Source organism: Lepidochelys olivacea, assembly GCF_965140295.1.
Source record: "Lepidochelys olivacea isolate rLepOli2 genome assembly, chromosome: 2".
Lineage (NCBI taxonomy): Eukaryota > Metazoa > Chordata > Testudines > Cheloniidae > Lepidochelys > Lepidochelys olivacea.
In genome coordinates this window covers 140,158,297-140,172,609 of record NC_140412.1, presented here as the reverse complement: position 1 = coordinate 140,172,609, position 14,313 = coordinate 140,158,297, and the positions used below count along the sequence as shown (strand labels likewise).

Genomic DNA, 14,313 nt, shown 5'->3' with positions numbered 1-14,313 from the left:
ATTAGTAAGAATATAAAAATATCAAAAGTCAAATGGGCAAACAAGTCCCAAAATTCTCTCATTCTCAGGCAAATATACAGGCCTGAATACTACATTATCCTCACTAACACTCTTAACAGGAAACAGTACTGTTTCTGCTGGAATAAATGCAAAACAAATGCTTTATTTTATTTGCATAATACTCCTTTCCTCCCAAAAGATGTAACTCCACCCCATCCCCATTCTGATTGCCCTTAGTTTTGCTTCGAGCAATGAAAAAAGAAAGGGAAGAAGAGAGGAAAGTAAAGGGAAGGGACTACCACCCAACTATGTTGTTTTCTAAGCAGAAGTGACAGTGGGAAATGAAAGAATGTGATCAGCAGCACTGAGAGGAAAGTCTGGAAACAACACAGGGGTGGACATACTGAAAGAAGGAAAAAGAAAATGTAAACACATAGGTCCAAATTTTGTCCCAACAGGATTGTACCAGGTGTAAGTTGAAGTCCGGGGAGATCCACGGCACGTAAGTCAATGAATAATGTTCTCCCCCCACCCCAGTATTTAAAATTCACTGTAAAGTGTTGAAAGTTGTCAATCTTTTTTTCATTGTAATAGCTTTTGTTGGGTTTTGTGTGTGTGACATTATTAGAAGTTGTGTTTGTTAAGCTACATCCATTTCCAATGGTATTGCCAGTGGTAATTAGAGGTTGTTTCTTTTATTTACTTGCACTAAAACAACAAACACACTATTAAAACAATTAGCTGCATGGTATTTGATCAAAAACTGCACAAGTGAGAGTTAGCCAGGAAATTCATGCATCTAGGCCAAAGTGGTTAAAAAATGTTTACAGAAAGCTTTGCAAAGAACAACTGTGCTATTCTCAAGCACATTTGTTTTTTTGCAATTGCAACTGTTTGTTAGTCAATCACCTCCTAGGAATGCTAGGAGAACATCAACTTGAAGACCAGACAATGCACACACCCCAGAGAAGGCTGTGTTTCTTTAGACAAAAGTCTTGCATAACTTTTCTGTCAGCTTCAGATTCAGAGAGCAAAATTTTGTTTTAATTTGGCTTGTCTGGTGAAAAAAATCTTCCATTATTAGGAATGATATCAGTTGGATTTTCCCTAGATATTACTGTCTCACTCTGCACTGATGTTAAAGTAAAAAGAAAAGGAGGACTTGTGGCACCTTAGAGACTAACCAATTTATTAGAGCATAAGCTTTCGTGAGCTACAGCTCACTTCCTCAGATGCATATCGTGGAAACTGCAGCAGGCTTTATATATACACAGAGAATATGAAACAATACCTACTCCCACCCCACTGTCCTGCTGGTAATAGCTTATCTAAAGTGATCATCAGGTGGGCCATTTCTAGCACAAATCCAGGTTTTCTCACCCTCCACCCCCCCACACAAATTCACTCTCCTGCTGGTGATAGCCCATCCAAAGTGACAACTCTTTACACAATGTGCATGACAATCAAGTTGGGCTATTTCCTGCACAAATCCAGGTTTTCTCACATCCCCCCCACCCCCATACACACACAAACTCACTCTCCTGCTGGTAATAGCTCATCCAAAGTGTTCACCTTATCCAAATGCTAAGCTGCAAGCAAATATGATGGTACAGGTACGCATTGCTACTGTGAATGTCACAGTAGCTGATAATAGTTTTCCATGGTCTCTTTTATGCCCCCCTAAGTTTTGTGCTTATTGATTGATTGGTGTTGTTTGCAGACATGCAGCCAGGACTCTGGGATGTAATTTCATTTGTGTTGTTTTGTTATTTGCAGTTGGTTGCATATAAGGGAGAGAATGAAAAGATACATGACAAAGGGATGTAGAAGAGAATGTAACTACCCTTTGCATAGGCCTAGGTGATATATGATTTTAAAAGTTGGCCCCAATTTCATTAACTTTATTGCCATTTAGAAGCAATGCACTCTTCTCTCATGAATACCTTGCTGATGTGTAATTTAATCTAATCATTTTTTGTTAACTCATGGATGTTTGTTTGTTAACTCATAAATATTCCATGGATAGTACTAATTTATGTTCCTTATTCCCTTAGGACCAGATTCTACTACCGTTACTCACACTATGTAATACTTTACTCTGCTAAAAGACCAATTGATGGGACAGACAAAGGTTCGACCTGAGGTGGGTGAGAGTGGCAGAATCTGATCTCTAAGTATTATGCTGTCACTTTAGGATACCTGGGGTTAAATTCTGCCCTTCATTTGTATTACAGCGGCACCTCAAGACCCCCGCTGAAATCAGGGCCTGTTTTGGGTGAGGCACTGTACAAACTCATAGCTAGACACAGTGCTCCTGCCTCAGAAGAGTCTAACTTCTATGGGCGGGATTTCAGAAGCCTTCAGCATTGGTCTAACTCTCATCTAATTCATTTCAGTGGTAGATGAGTCAGGCCGATGCTAACCACTTTTGAAAGTCCCATCCCGAGTAAGAGAAGGCAGACAAACCATGGGAGAATGGGAACACGCAAAACTTCTTTTTTCCAGATGTGGAACTGAGGCCCAGGGAGGCTCAGTGTTTGACTACACTGGTTTGGTTGTACTGGTATAGGTAAGAGGTAGAACACCCACTAGCGCATACACAGGTCTGTCAGTATAAAGGTGTTTTATGCCCTTGTACCTATTTCCATATGGGAACGGCCACAGCTATACTGGTATAATGCATCTTTATACATGTATAAATGCATCAACACTAGGGTGTTTATTGGTATAACTGTGTTGGTTTTTAAACACAAAATCACACCCCTAACCAAAATAGTTACACAGGTAAAACATTTAAAATCATAAGGGAAGTTTCTGACACAGCCAAGAACTGAACCCAAATCTTCTATGTCCCAGTTCAGGGCTTTAAATCCCAGGGCCAAGCTTCATCCCCTGCCTTTGTTTCCAAGCTTCTGGGCATACGTGATGTAAATGAGGGCAGAATTTCCTCCTCCTTTCAGGCCTTATTTTAATATATTGCATGGATAGGTGGGGCTCCTGCTCTGTCCTTTCTGTTACAGTTCCTGCTACTCCTTTTTGCTGTGCTCTGCCCTTCGGCATTTGCCATTTGTTTCTCCCAAAGCCTTTGTACATTTATTCTGCTGCTTTTGCTCTCCTCCCTCTGATCTGCTGAATTTATTTGTTACCTATATACAATTACTTCTTCCCTACGATAAATCTCAGTATATGGCACCTGTAGCTATGCCTTTACGGTGTGTGGGATAGACTCTTCCTTTTTTTTCCCTCCTGGTTATACTGTCTCTTTTTGATTTCCTGTACAGTTCACATCCTATTCTGTCATAGCAGAGCTTTGCCTTGTGATTGCTCATTTTCAGGCTCAGTGATTTTACTCATAAAATTATTTTTCCACCCGTCCTTTTAAAGGGATAGTCACACGTATTTTCATTTTGCATTGTTGCTGTCCTTGTATCTGTGCAGATTGTATTCTGAGGGAAATCTAACTTCTCCTGTTATCTTTCATAGATACTCAAATATTTCTCTTCAGCTGAGCCTGTGCCTTTGCGTCTTTCAATTTTAAAGTAAGATGGCTCTTAAGTTCTAATGTAGTATTTGGAGCTCAGAAGCATACTGGAATTTGTGGGACACTCAATATTTCAGCTGAATCAGGCTGACTATGCTGCAGTACCATCAAGTCAGATAATGTTCCCGTGGGAAGAGAGAATGTAGAGTATTTTGTACAAAAGTTCCCTTACTCTAGGGGATGGGGCAGAGGACTAGGATCCAGGGAACCATGAGTTGAAATCTAATTTTTTCTACTCATTGCTTCTTATATTTGTGCACTTTATGTGTCTTATTACTATTCTCCTGTTCCTCCTCCCCCTTTTTGAAAATATCCACACAACTCTGTTAACTGAAGTTGCACATCGTCACTTCAAGCAGACCTAGGAATGTGGCAGACCCAAGTCTCAAGAACACAGCATTTCTACTAAATGTATGTGCCTGACTACCCTTCTGTAACTGCTGTTTTAACAACCTGATCATACAATCCTCCCAGTGCCATGAACACAATCCAGGAATCTTGATCCACAACTTTCTACTACTATTGAGCAAATAGTTGTATGATCCCCTGGCAGTTTGTAACAGGTCCTGTTCTAGTTATTAGTTCACATAGAGGATAAAAGTCCATGCTGGGTATCTGAAGTTGCAGATTTCTAAATCCAGCTGAAGTCCCATGTGGGAGGTCTTTATATTTGCACAGAATGGAATTTATTGTTCCAGTTTTCTTTATGGGGAAAAAAAAGATTTATTTAGTGAGAAAATATACTTGCCCTAAAACAGCTACATGTAAATGCAGCCAACAGAAGAGTTTCTGTGGGAGTATAGCCTGACAGGAGAGTGGTGATTTTGTGTTCTGAGAATGTAATGATTTGGTCCAGATATATGGCTTGATTCAGTGTTTGCTGATATCCCATAGCAAGGGGGAAGTGCTGACCTCATTGGCTAGGTTTAAAAAACAGTCACTGGCAATCAGTATAGCAGTGAACAGCTATCAGCATAGTTTCTGTACGAATTTGGGGAGTATTCTCCCCCTCCCCTTTTTTTATTTCCCAGGGGAATAGAGTCTAGGAAGAGAAGACAATGATGGCTTCTGAAGCAGCGCTGGAAGTGACCCAAGGAGGAGAGGACACAAAAGATATAGTCAGATGCAGAAGGTTCAGGAAGTACATCATGCTTGAGTAGATATCTTATGGAAGCTACATAAGCATGAAATGTGACCTCATAGAGCTCATGGCAGAAAAGATTCAAGGATTAGAGATGCAGCTGGAGATGCTGATGGAATTCAGACGGGAATTTGAAAATATAATGAAGGAGAGGAGGTTATACAGACAACTCAAGATTTGCAGAAACCTGCCAAACAAAAGGAGCTGCAGGGCAGACTGCCAGAAAAGGAAGGTGATGTAGGAATAAATGTGGATTGCTAAAAGTCAAGATGAATTAGCTCTTGTCCAGGAAACTAAAATAAATAAAGACTTTTTTAGTTACATAATTAAAAACAATAAGGAAGAATGAGGTTGGCCTGTCATGCAGTGTGGATGGGACTGAAATTCAAGATAATCTAGCTATTGCCCAAAAACTAAATCAATACTTTGCCTTGGTTTTCAATGGGGAAGATAATTTGGAATGTGTGCATGACAGCAGTATCGCCAATAGAAATGAGTGCCTAGAAATGGATAATACCACTTCTGAAGTGGAAGAAAACTTAAAGAGCTCAGTGTGCTCAAAGTGGCGGGGGGAGGAGGCGGGGGGAGGAGATCTGGATAATTTCCATTCCAGAATAATGGAATAACTGAAACATGAGATTGCTAATCCAGTAGCAAGAATTTTTAATAAATCTGTTTATTCAGGGGTAGTACCCTAAGACTGGAGAATAGTTAACATTGTACCCATATTTAAGAAATGGAAAAAAAAAAGTGGTCCAGGCAATTAAAGACCTGTCAGTCTGACCTCAGTAGTATGCAAGGCTTAGAACGAATTGTGGAGGAAAGAATAATTACATTCCTGGAGATAAATGATAAAGGGGGTATAATGAAACAAAGGTTTGCCAGAGGTTACTCCAGTTTATGTCTTAAAAGGTCATGTAGTGTGTTTCAGCCAGCCACCTGCAGGGGTCAGGAAAGAATTTCACCCCCAGTTATTTTTATCTCCTTCCTCTGAAGCATTAGTGATTACCCAGCTGGAAATGGGACATTGGCCAGGGCTCTGAGGTGGCACCGAGCAGTCTGTCTCTCAGGTGCTTGGCTGGCTGGTTCTTGCTCACATGCTCATGGGGTAACTGACTACCCTATGTGGGTTGGGAAGGAAATTTCCCCCAGATCAGATTCACAGTGACCTTGGGGATTTTTTCACCTTCCTCTAGAGCATGTGGGTGTGGGTCATTTGCCAGGATTATCTGGGTGTATCTCACTTAATTATTTCCCAGCCATTGCAGAGTTTTCTGCCATTGATGCATCTCGGTCCCTCCTCTTCTTTGCCCATGAAACATACTAATTTAGTCACCAAAGGGCTGTAATACTTTGGTCTGATTTTGACTGTTTGGTTTAGTGTGCAGATGCTGAGTGATGTTGGTGACCAGTGATATATGGGAGGACAGACTGGATTAATTGGTGGTCCATTCTTGACTTAAACTCTACGACAGTACTAGACCACTAGGGAATTTTCTCATATTAATTTGTTGATACTTTTTCCATTCTCCCTGTGTGAATTAGTAGAAAAACAGCATCACTTCCAGGAGGTTAAAATTATTTTCCTCAGTTTGTATGGCTGTTAATCAGACATCAGAGCCTAGTGGGTAAAACAGTTTTCTCTCATATTTAAAAGGTGTGATGCTGCACCACATACTCTTCATATTGATATTATTATATGATTGGAGCATAATTATCATGTATTTTGTACAGGTTAAGTCATGTGAGGAGTCATTGGAAAAGTTGTAATTTGCTGAATATGATTATCCTATTTGTATGCATGTATTACTTTTGTATCTGAAGTTATATATACTGACTACATATCTGTACTTCAAATGTAATTACACTTTGGTAACACCCACTAAACAAGATGGTTTCAGTCTAGATAGCTGGTTGGGAAGAGCCTGTTCATGGCAATGAGCCATTAGAGAACACAATAGGTCTTAGGAGAAGCTTATCTCCCACCTGGTGAACCTTCCTGAGAATGCTACAGATAGCCTATGAGTGATGGCTCTTATGTCTCTACAAGGACATGTGACCAGGCCACATGATGCTGGGATGCCAGTATTTTTCCACAGACTGGTTTGGGAACTAAGTTTTAGAACACCATATGCAAAAGCTATATAAGGTAGGGAGTGTCATCATCTGTGGTTGTTCACTCCCCACACAAGAAGATTCCTAAAAACACCTGAGGAACAAAGACTAAACTGTGGGAAGTGCTGGACCCAGGCTAAAGGGATTTCTAGCCTGTTCATGAAAAATCTGAGGCTTCCAACCTGTAAAGAATGGGCAGCTTGCCCCTTAAGAATCTGCAAGCTGCTTATATCATCTCTTAGGGTGAGAATCTGCTGATTCATATCCAATCTATCTAGCATATTAAATGTAGTTTGCGTTTTTTGTTTTTTTTGCTAGCTAATCAGCTTTGGTCTGTTTGATATCCCTTATAATCACTTTAAATCTATTTTTGTAGTTAATAAACTTGTTTTTGTTTTAATCTAAACCAGTGAACTTTGACTGGAGTGCTTGGGGAAAATCTCTGCTTATTTGCCACAAGTGTGCATAGTTCTCTTCACACTGAGGGAGAGGTGGACCAGGTATTAAACCCATATATTGGCCAGATTTGACCAGGGCAGGACGGTACTGCTCTGGGGTCCCAGGCTGGGAAGCTGGTGGTTAGAGAGTCTGCCCGTGTGTAACTGCAGCTGGGAGTGTCCCTGCTTGTATGAATGCTGGTGAAAGTGCAAGCTAGAGGGCTTTGCATCCTGTCACAGTGTGAGAGGGAGCCCAGGCTAGTGAATCAGGGGGCTCTGTGGTACCCCAGTTCCAGGTGGCACCCCAGGGGGACCCATCACAAATGGTTTTAAACTTGAAATCATGTTGGGTTCGTTTTTCTTTAATTCTTTGCATCTTTTCTTCTGTGTGTCAAATGGATCAATGCATTGCCGACATTTAGTTATCTTTATAATCCTCACATACTCTTCATTTAATGAAAATACTTAATTTGTTGTCGAAACAAATTCTAATAAACAGTATCGAGTCTAATTTTCATAACATTTTAACTGCATATAGATATTGGTATGAATTAATCCCATATTTCTGTTGCTTTAATTGCAAAATATGGCAACATTATAAATGATGAAAATAGTAAGATTGGGAGAGCTAGGAAGGCAGATGGAGTCCTAAATGTTCCTTAAATTGACTGTTATGGAGCTTTGTTCTGTATTGTTTGTGAGCACACACACACACACACACACTCTATCTCCCCCACCCCATGCAAACAATCCATCCACCAGGAAGACTGCAGTACTTTCTGTCCCCTGCATAGGGTTGCCCCATATAGGGATGATCTGTCTCTCTGCTAAAACATTTTGCATTTGACTTAATTTGCCAAAACCAAAGATTTTTAATCCTCAACGATATAACATTTTGGTCACACAGGTGGGGGCTGTAAATTTGTGGAAACTAAAAAAAGCTAAAAATGATTTGAAATGGCAAAAGGTTAATCAATAATATGCAAATGTTCCACGATAGAGAAAAGCTGGAGAAACTTCTAACATGAATTAAAGGATAAGAATTAAGATGTCAAAAGGTTAATTAATGTGTACTTAAGTGTTAAACAGTATAATTGATCAGCTCTGTAACTTGATGAACATTTTTTCCTAATATTTAATAAGCAAATTAGATGGTATTAAATGGAACTTAGTTGGAGAGTAATTCATGGTGAAACCCAGACAGCCTGTTGATTAATTCTTTGATTATTAATTAACTTGGGGTTTCAATGGCAAACATTTAACAATGGGGACCCCACCCTTCCTTTCTAACTTCTTGGTATTAAAGAGGGAATATGGTTACAATCCAATGGAATTTTAAAATACAAAAATAAGAAAATGAACACGCTATGGTTTGCCGACTACCACGAATAGGATCACATTGCAAACATTCATTTCTAATGAAAGGCTAGGAACAAGTATACCTAAATGTAGACTCAGAGACTTTAAGGTCAGGAGGGCCATTGTGATGATCTAGTCTGACCTCCTTGACATTACAGGCCAAAAAAACTTCACCAACCCACTCCTGAAATAGCCCCCAAACCTCCGGGTGTGTTACTAAAGTCCTCAAATCATGGTTTAAAGACTTCAAGTTACAGAGAATTCACCATTTGCACTGTTAGATATGGGCCTGAACCAAAACTCCGACTGATCTTGACCATTTCATTCAGGGCCCATCTCTAAAGATATCCCATGGATGTATTAACATTAGGGGGAAAAACAACTTTTAATTGTCCTGACTTCTGTATAGTAAGCTTAATGACTTACAAGCTGCATTAATAGAGTTTCTTGCTTTTATTCCTTTTTATTTTTTTTTAAAAGAAAGGAAAATAAGGTGAAAAAGGAACCTGTCCCGTGCTTACTAAAGTTAGCACCGAAATGACCCACGCAAGGACTGAATATCATATTTGCTTTATCAAAGTGGATGGGGTAGCAAAGCTGCCAACGACCCCAGTTTCATCAAGACAGCTCTGGGGTTTAGCATCTCCAGGAATCTACAAGCCAGGTCAGTATTCACAGCACAGGCATATGTTGCAGTGCTGAGCTCCAAGCACAGCAGCACACCTCCCGTATTGCCAACTGCCACCGAGTCCACTCACTGCCACTCTGAGCATCAGCAACTCCCAGCTGTCTTTATTCCCCTCTTAGCAGGCTCTTAGCTGGGCTCAGCAGAAAAGCAGCTGCCGATTACAGCACCATGCAGGCAAAGAGGATGTTAGTTCCTGCCAAGGGGGAGGGAGTGGGAAAATATGGAAAGGGGAAGTCATTAGTGGGGTCAGGGGAGTGAGATGCTAGGCATAGAAACCACTCAGGAAATACACAAAAGATGGAGATTGTCCCTAACTATGCATAGGTGCTGAAACTAGGGGTGCTGCCACATCCCCTGGCTTGAAGCTGTTTCCATCATATCCAGGGTTTACAGTTTGGTTCAATGGCTCTCAGCATCCCCACTATACAAATTGTTCCAGCACCCCTGCTAACTATGCACAGGGTTACAGTTCCAAATGAGGGTTCGATGCTTTGCATACAAGTGGAATAAAATCCATATTTACACACAGTGCTTGACAGCTGCACAGACTTAACTGTAGTTTGCTTAATACAGCATTTTCTTTCCTCTCTCAGCCCTTAGAAATGTATGAGGAAGACAAAGCTGCTGCTGGCCGTCTCCATAGTGACACCCTGACAGTATCCTGAGAAAACATTTTTACTTCAGCACCTAATGGATTTGCCTCCTGAACAAAACCACTCAATAAGGAAAGTGCCAGGAATAGAAAAGTCATTCATTATGGTGCACAGCTCATTGTGATCTGCTTTGGCCTGGACTGTGATAAGTGATTTCACATCGTGTTTAGAAGTGGTGAAGAAATAGATTTTTTTCCCTACATTTGTTTAGCTTGCTGAATTCAGGGCTCATTTAAGTTCAGATCTTGATTTAAATGCCACAAAAGACCACCTCATTTCTCTTTTACTTCAGCAAATGAGTATTTTGCTTGGCATTAAAATTAAACTTGGTTTAAAAGTGTAACTATTTACTTGTGGAAACAGTTGTCATTTCAGTTAAAAAAAAATCAAAGGGGTTTATATTTCAGAAATAAGGATATGAAAAGTGCTTGAATGATGGATGTTCATAGGACTCTACATTTCTGGTCATTGCTCGTGCAGAGCCTTCACTCAGAGCTCTGAGTTTGCACTCTCTAAAAATAGCATCTCATCCAAGCAGCCTTTAATGTTTCACCTCTTTAAGTTCACAAACAAGCAAAAAGTGCATCATATTTAGGTGCCCTGATTGTGACGCATGTTTATCCTCCCATATAGCATCCTCCACTGATGTGATGTATTCTCTTTATGGTCAACAGTCCAGTTCAATATCTGAACAGGTGAAACAAAGTTATCTAGTGAAATTATGATAGAATTGAAGCAATGTAGCAAAGACCTTTTGTTTTTAGTTTTTCCAAATCCCCAGTTCATGACATTTTAACTAGGTTCCATATGTTTGAAGTCTACTGAATGGATATTTGATCATCTTGAGAAATGTCACTAATTCTTTATTTGCAATAATTTTCATGTACTTAGGAATAGAGCTAGGTGAATCACTGATTTTTTTTTGGTTTGCTGGCAGTCTGGCAGATCCGTAAAAAATAAAAAAAAGAAGAATTTTGATTCTGGTAGAACCAAATATGAACTTTTTTAGAATTTTTGGCAAATTGAAAAACTCCGTTTTGGAGAACTGAACATTTTGTTTAATCTGAAATATTTTGTTTCTGGGCATTTGTAAAAGACGAAATTCACAAAATGGCTGGAGGAAGCCATCACAGTGCCTCCCTCTTGTAACATTTAGCCCAGTGGTTCAAATCCCTGTGCCACATTAGGCAGAAGGGGGAATTGATGTGGAAGACTTGGGTTCATCGGTGAATGTCCTAACTGTTAGGGGGCTTATTCCTTCACCCACTTACTTCCCTGGTCCTTCTCGCATGAACAGAGAGCAACAATACCCGAAGTCCAAAGGTGCAAACAATTCGATGTTTATTGGGGTGAACTTCCAGCAAGCATGATTCCAGTTTCCTTCCTTAGTATCCTCCTTCCCAGCTCTGACACCACAGAGCCTTACACCTGTGTCCCTGTTCCCATTCCTACCCTTAGCCAAACATGATTCCAACTTCCTTACTCCCATTCCCTGTTCCCATTTCCCCCTTTAGCAAAACCTGATTCCAATTTTCTTACCCCCATTCCCTGTTCCCATCACACACACCTACATGCCCACCCCCACCCACACCCACTCACTTCCTCATTGACTACAGATTATGTAGTAAAACTTGAGTTCTGCTTAGCTATACCTTAACCAATCATTTTCCTGAAATTTAACTAACCAATCCTAACATATTGTAACATGATTATGTAACCAATTATATCCCACCACCTTAATTAGTTTACACCCAGCAAAATTAATTATACAGCAGACAGGAACAATCACAGAACCAGACAGAGATTATACAGACAAACAACAGCAAAGTGGGAACTATAATGACAAAACAATACAGAAGTGAGGATTTCACATCCCAGCTATTGATAAGTGAGTTCTTGCCAGACAGGATGCTATCAAACTAAGTTTCCTTTTACATTTTCTAGGCACTTCCCTTTTTCTGGAGGTGATAGGAATACAATCCTGTCCTGATAGTGCCTAACAGCCCAATAGCACCTTATTTCAATGTGACTAGTTTGGAATGTGAGGATGTGACTGTTTGCTTTCTAGCTTATGGCTGCCTCTGCTGCTTAGCCACAGGCCTTAGCCTAAGAACAGGGCCTCAATCTGTCACAGTAAGAGAAGGCCCTTACACCGGCAGACAGTGATTTCTTTCTTTTATACCTCTAGAACTAGCCAAGTGATATGAATACACCTAAATTCTTAAAGTACAGGCCTTTGCAGACAGGCCTGAATATCTATATCCTAACACTCCACCCCTTTTTTTTTCTTTTTCTTTCCTAACTACCAGGCTAAAAGTTATAAGGGCTACCATCTCCTCTGGCTATTTTTTGAATGGCACCAAAGTCAAAGTGAAACTAGGTTCCCTCCTCAAGTTGTTTTTGTTTGAAGCTATTTGGTGAAGTCATGTCAAATTCATGAGTAGTTTTGAATCAATGGAAATAACATTTTTCAGTGAATAAACTATTTATCTGAACATTTTTGCCCACCTCTAAGTGGGAAGCTGCATGGAATGATACTTTTGGCTTGTGAAAATATATCAAGAGACAACATCACATGGGTGATCGACATCTCTTTACTATTGGTTTTTAAGTAAATATGTACACACTAAACCCCAGATTTTCAAATGGGCCTCAACTTGAATGATCCTATTGCCCCCATAAAGCATGGTGGGCTTTATTTTTTCCAGAGGGAGGAGAGAAGAGGCTTCCAGAAGTCTCTTGTTAAAATACTGCCACCATTAAGTTGAAAGGATGGTTGGGATGATTTCCCTGCTTCTGAGTTTATTCCCTTCTTTGGATACTGCAGAACAATCTCTAACATTACTTGACCAGTGGCTCAAAAACACTGACAAGTATTTTGCCCCACCCTATCCCCCTTAGTTTAAACCTTTAAAATGAGTCTGATGGCAAATATTTAAAAAAAAAAAAAACTTCAAGGGAAGACACTCATGACATCCGAAGAAGACGTTCACCACATCCATCATTTGCACTACAGTTGAATCGCTTGCTCTATCATCATTTAATATATTATTTGTATTATTTATCATTTATATTACAGCAGTGCCTCACAGTAAAGTTTAATTGCTTCCAGCTAAGTGTTGCTTAATAAGTTTGTGGGAATAAGTTTTTCAGGCCTTGTCTACACTACTGGGGTAAGTCAACCTAAGTTATGCTACTCCAGTTATGTGAATAATGTGGCTGGAGTTGACAAAGCTTAGGCTGACTTACTGCAGTGTCTACACTGCGCTACGTCCCTTACTTTACTCTTCACAAGACCCGCTAAATCGCCCCCACCACATCAATCGCAGTAGCATCAATCCCTGGTAACTGTAGAGATGGCCTCAGTTGCCATGTGTTTGATATGTGACTATAACATGCATGTACAGGAAATGTGGCATTTGATCTGAATATTGTTTATAGAGTAAATATTTCAAATTTACTAAATTGTTTTCTCTTGAACAGTCGGTATTCATTTTACCTAAATAATATCAAGTAGAACATTCAATAATAAATGAAAAACTTGGAAACTAAACTCAATCTTTGGATTGGACAGCTTCATCTGCAAAATCATTGCCAACTGGTGTTTTCTTTTCCTTACTCGATGAGTGTAATCTTAAATATCAGATGGTATTCAGTGCTGGAAATGTAACTAGAGTGGGTCAATAAAAAAGCAAAAACTGTTTAAAATTTCAAAATTCAAAGTTTCAGACTTTCAAATTTCAATTTTTGTTTCCCATTCACTCCCTTTCTTCCTTTTCAGTCACTGAATGCAATAGAATAAACAACCATTAAGATCTGGGGATTTTATTTCCTTTTTTCACTAGTGTTCAAAAGTTACTTACTGGTAAACAGAAAAAGAAAAAAAAAACTAAATCCACAGACATTTATTGTATTGCATTCATTGGCCAAGAGGAAAAGAAAAAGGAGAAAAGCCCAAGAAGAGAATTGTGAAATTTCTAGTTTCAATTAATTTTTTTTAAAAAAAAATTAAAATGCAAGATTTTTGAGAAAGTTTCCAGTTTCTAATAAAGTTCTTTTTTTTTTCATAAAACAAAGAAACAACAAGAACAACTTTTAAATAAAAAATTCTGCCAGCTTACAGGTAGCTCTCTGACTACCTAGGTATCTACTCAGCCCTATCACCCTGAGAGGGGAGTTATCTACTCATATTTAGGAATTCATAATTCTCTGTTCCAGAAAACATTTCTGCCAGTTAATTCATTTACTAGAATATTTATGGAAAGCAAACACAAGAGGGGCACAAACACAGTTGAAGGACTGTGTGTAAAGGTGTTGGGAAGACAATCCCTCTGGACTCCCAAATATCAGCAAGTTTTGGTACCACATGCAGGATTTGG

At 39.5% G+C, this 14,313-nt stretch overlaps 1 long non-coding RNA gene across 1 annotated transcript; it reads left to right on the top strand.

Moving 5' to 3' along the window:
- The first annotated feature begins 388 nt into the window (after positions 1-388).
- Positions 389-9,995, top strand: LOC311517105. Its single transcript, XR_014710591.1, has 4 exons — positions 389-502; positions 2,055-2,143; positions 9,074-9,257; positions 9,875-9,995. It is a non-coding gene; the product is annotated as an uncharacterized lncRNA (long non-coding RNA).
- Positions 9,996-14,313: the final 4,318 nt, after the last annotated feature.